Here is a 5213-nt window from a genome sequence, read left to right on the forward strand (position 1 = left end):
ATCTGCGATATTAGAATCTAGAAATTAGTGATAGTTCTGAGTAACTATGTTCTGCAGGCGTGTTATTTTGTAGTCATTCTGTTGATCTTCTTATGTTAGCTCTAAATATGATTGTTCAGATTGTAACCATTCTTTCTCATATAATTACAATGAATATAATGATTCCTACAATAGAAATTGTAGATCCAATTCTTGACACTACATGTCATGATGTATGGGCTACTGCACCCAAAATTTTTCTTAATCCAACATCGAGGTCGCAATCTGCTTTGTCGATATGAGCTCTCAAAAACAATTACGCTGTTATCCCTAAGGTAACTTAATCTTATGATCATAAATTACGGATGAAAACAACAAACATAAATAAATGATATAATAATGAAGAGTTTATTTATTCTTCATGTCACCCCAACAAAACATCATCATTGAATATAGAAAGACAAACAAAAAACTATATATAAAGTAAAATGTTAAGCTCTATACGGTCTTCTCATCCTAAAGAAAAATTGAAGCCGTTTGACTCAAAAGTTAAATTCAAAAATTTATTAAGAGACAGCGATTTCTAGTCAAGCCATTCATTCCAGCCGCTAATTAAGAGACTAACGATTATGCTAACTTTGCACAGTCAAAATACTGCAGCTCTTTAAAAATCTGCTCAGTGAGCAGGCCAGACCTCAAAGTATTTTTAAGAGGACATGTTTTTGATAAACAGGTGGAAATCAATTTTGCCTAGTTCCTTATAATAAATTCACAAGGTAAAAATTGTATAGAAATAAATATGCTAATTCTATCATTATTGCAAAAATTTTAAAATTAAATCAATAATCTTAATAAAAAACCTAAAATACTTATAAAATCAAAATAAAAAATATTGAACTAAAACGTAATCTTAAAGATAGCTGGTTTAAAGCTTACTATTATATTTCATAAAACAAATTGTAGGTTATTAACTTCAAAGCTTATCCCTTAAAGATATTTAAATAATAAGGCAAGGCAATCACATGAAGAACTGGGAAAATTAATCAAGACAACAGGCTACCAATAAAAAACAGCAACAAACAATAAACCAATTATACCAAACAAAATATAATAACCCTTACCATCAAAAGAAAATCTAGAATAAAAATTATTATCACCAGATATTGAATAATAAAAAAGACGAAAAGAATAAGATTCAGTTAAACCAGTAGAAAAGAAATAAAGAAAAAATCGAACAAATTAATTCATCTTAAACAAACCATCTCAAGAATTAAATCCTTTGAATAAAACCGTGCTAAAAAAGGTATACCACACAAAGACAATCTAGAAACATTAACACAAACTGAAGTTAAAGGTATAAAATTAACAATTGAACTTACAAAACGAATATCCTGAGAATCCTTTAAATTGTGAATTATTGAACCTGCACACATAAACAATAACGCCTTAAACAAAGCATGAGCTAATAAATGAAAAAATGCAAGTTTTGGATAACCCATAGCCAAAATTCTTATTATTAAAAAAAGTTGTCTTAAAGTAGAAAGAGCAATAATTTTCTTCAAATCAAATTCTAAATTAGCCCCCAAACAAGCCATAAATATAGTTATACAACCAATTAAAAGTAAGAATCAACCACAATTATAAGTATCTAATATTGGTCTGAAACGAATTAATAAATAAACCCCAGCAGTAACAAGAGTAGATGAATGAACCAAAGCAGAATTCTAGGGTTATGTTTGGTAATTCAAATTGTAACTGGACTATTTTTAGCTATACATTATACATCAAATATTGAAATAGCATTTAGTAGTGTAGTTCACATCTGCCAAGTCGTAAATAATGGTTGAATTATTCGAACCTTACATGCAAATGGAGCTTCTATATTTTTTATTTGTATTTATTTACGTGTAGGACAAGGAATTTACTACGGATCTTACATATACATACACACCTGAATAATTGGTACAGTAATTCTATTCTTAGTTATAGCAACTGCATTTATAGGATACGTTTTACCTTGAGGTCAAATATCATTTTGAGGTGCGACTGTAATTACTAATTTACTATCAGCAATTCCATATTTAGGAACAGATTTAGTTCAATGAGTGTGGGGAGGGTTTGCTGTTGATAACGCAACATTAAATCGATTCTTTACATTCCATTTTGTACTACCATTTATTATTGCTGCAATGGCAGCAATTCATTTATTCTTTCTTCACCAAACAGGGTCTAATAACCCCTTAGGCCTAAATGGAGATATTGAAAAAATTCCATTTCACCCATACTTTACTTTCAAGGATTCTGTTACATAATCATGCAGTCATTGTCACCTCTTTCGTTCTACAAGATGACTGCTTACTAGCCACCGACTTTCTCATGCCACACACGAGCCTTGCTGTTCGACCACCTGATCCACCTTTTCTATTCCCGCCCACCCAGTTCCGTTGCGGAGGGACTTCTCTCCAAGGTTTGCATGATTACAGACCTATTTTCTCTATGCATGAACCAATATTACAAGAGCAGTGTATTAACTTTTACATTTATTACAGCACACAACTTTTGAATATACACTCATAAATTAATTACAATAACATAAATTAACATAAATAATTAATAAAATATTTACGCGGATATTACGTCAAAGAGCATTGTTATGCGGAAGTTGCGTTAAGTAAAGACAGACAACGAAGTTAGATAAGTCCCTTACACGTAATATCGATAATTGTGTTCCAAGCACAGCTGCTAATGAAAGAGATGCTCTACTTATTGAAAACACGATAAACCAAATTAAAGTGGCCCCTATGTATGGGATGGGCTAAATAAAGTGACCCAGACAAGTGGATACAATTCGAAGTGAAAGGTGCTCGCAATGGAGCAGCGGGATGCCATTGTGGAAAAGGTTTGGCCAGTTGTTTGCTGAGAAGTTTAATGGTGTCAAAGTGCCAGCAAAGAATGCCGTGCAACGCTTAGTCCCAAAATGGCATAAGGCAATATCTGTTTTGAACATGTCAAAAACATTCCCAAACGTGCGCATACACCAGATATTGTGCCTGCATTCACCAGAAAATGCTTCAGACTCCTACCAAATCAACTATTTTCCTTTCCTCTGCCTTGTTTCTTGTTATCCTGGAAATTTGGTTCCCGGCCACTTTTATTTGTCCCGCCCTGCACATATTGAAAGGGAAACTGTGCTATTAAGATTACATCCCATGCCTGCTGGGAAATTAGTGTACTTGGCTCGTACTGAAACTAAAGGTGATATTATTAACTAGGTAAAATTTAGGATTTCAGTAGTGTATAAAACATGCCATTTTGTACTTAATTTGGTATGTAACATACCATTGGAGATCTAATAATTGTAAATAACTAATGAATAACCCAAAATTTGTCTTCCTTTGAAAAATATTTCAAGAAGTAACATTACGACTTTTCAGTATGAATGTAATTTTTTCCTCACTTCAGGGTTCTAACGTTCATATTAGTTCTGCCAGTAACAGCAGGATCGAAGTGGAAGGAATGAGGGCACTTTCAGCAAAACATTTACTACAATCAGATTTATTTGGAATTTATTTGGAATTTTGAGGAATTCGCATCTACTTACGTGTGGCGTCTGCAAAGTGTTATTCGAGGAGCAATTTTGTAATTTGGCGAACAGGAAAGAAATGGAATCATGTGCTAAAGTGGTTTGCGAGAAAACATTCTCCAAGAAAAGAATTAGTGAAGGGGATTTAGCTACTGCTAGTAGTCAAACACATTGTTTGACTTTTAATTCATAGATTCTTCTTGAATATGTTTATCTCCCAGAAACTAGGTGTGAGTTGCATTCATATCTTACGCCTGCCCACCAATTTTACAAATGCCTCAGTTTCGGGCGTATCAGCAGGCAATGCCGTAGTCGCTAACGATGTAAATGTGGCAGAGGACACCCGTCAACTGACTGTACAGCTACTAATTTAATTGTTTAGGAGGCCAACTGGCTACAGTTAAAAACTGTCCTGTTTTATACTGGTAGCACAAGTAAGTCGAGTTTTTCATACTCTGTAACATTTCGTTCAAAGATGCTGAAGTCAGATTCTGTGAAAATCATATGCTGCTGTCACAGGAGACTCTCTGATTGACAGTAACTATTGACATATATTCTGTCCACAAATCTGAGTTGACATGTTTCGTATACAGAATTATATCTCATTGCATCCTTTTCATTGGAATGTTCTTGAGCAAGCTGGTTTCTCTTCACCATCGATACTCAGCACCTTCCCCTGACATTCAGGCACACAAAGTGTTTACCGGTAAATCGACAGTTTAGTAGACATGGTGGATTCCAGAGGATTATAGACTGTGGAAGCTTGAATGCTGTCTTTCGAATCGAGAGGATGTGTCTGAAATCCTATGAAGATTAACCCCTTTGTCATCGCTCAGACACTGGAACAACTAGAGGCTGTACATGATTCACAGACTACACCTGGAGTTTCATAGTTAATACTGTCTGACACTCTCTACCAGGGCTGAGTTAGACATCAATGATTTCCTGATAGGAATTATAAGCATTATTTAGAATCGTTGTTTTCAGGATCGCTCAATGGAATGTTCTGTCAGCTAGTCAACCATTGTCAATTCACAGAGCCTGCTATGAGAAACTCAAACAAAGCTAGCATTTCCGAAACGTGGGTCAGACTGGATGGACATATCAACTTAGAAGATTCTCCTCTCATTAGGTAATACAGGCCAGACGGGAAAAGAAGAGTTGCTATCCTGCTACGGAAAGAAGTTACGTTTGCTGAAATAAGGATCAATTCCCCTATCACAGTGCTGACTACAATAGTATGAACTATATGAAGTTGTGTATCGTTCACTATGTTATCTAGCTATTGCTCCCCGAGTAGCTAGATAAGCGAAGCAGTCCCAGATCTCTGTGGGGATTTCAACGCCCACAGCACGAGTTGAAGGAATTCGTACACAAACCTTTGAGTATCTAATATAAGATAATCAGCATATACTCCTCAATTACGGTACTCCTACCCTTGTGTATCTTTCCCGCAAAAATTGTTGTGTTGTAGATCTCACATCACGCTCGCCAATAATCGTCAGTATTTCCACTTGATCCATACAGTATGACACATTAGAATCAGGTATTTCCATGTTATTCTGACGATAGAAGTGTTAACAAGAGACATGGCATTCTTTCCTAACACACACTGGAACTTTTTTAGAAAACGTACTGGCAGTCATACACA

The 5213-nt window shown here is 34.9% G+C and overlaps 1 pseudogene; it reads left to right on the plus strand.

Annotated features, from left to right (window-relative positions):
- The first annotated feature begins 1685 nt into the window (after positions 1–1685).
- LOC124556173 lies at positions 1686–2291 on the plus strand (annotated as a pseudogene).
- Positions 2292–5213: the final 2922 nt, after the last annotated feature.

The sequence above is a fragment of the Schistocerca americana genome, chromosome X (assembly GCF_021461395.2).
Source record: "Schistocerca americana isolate TAMUIC-IGC-003095 chromosome X, iqSchAmer2.1, whole genome shotgun sequence".
Classification (NCBI taxonomy): domain Eukaryota; kingdom Metazoa; phylum Arthropoda; class Insecta; order Orthoptera; family Acrididae; genus Schistocerca; species Schistocerca americana.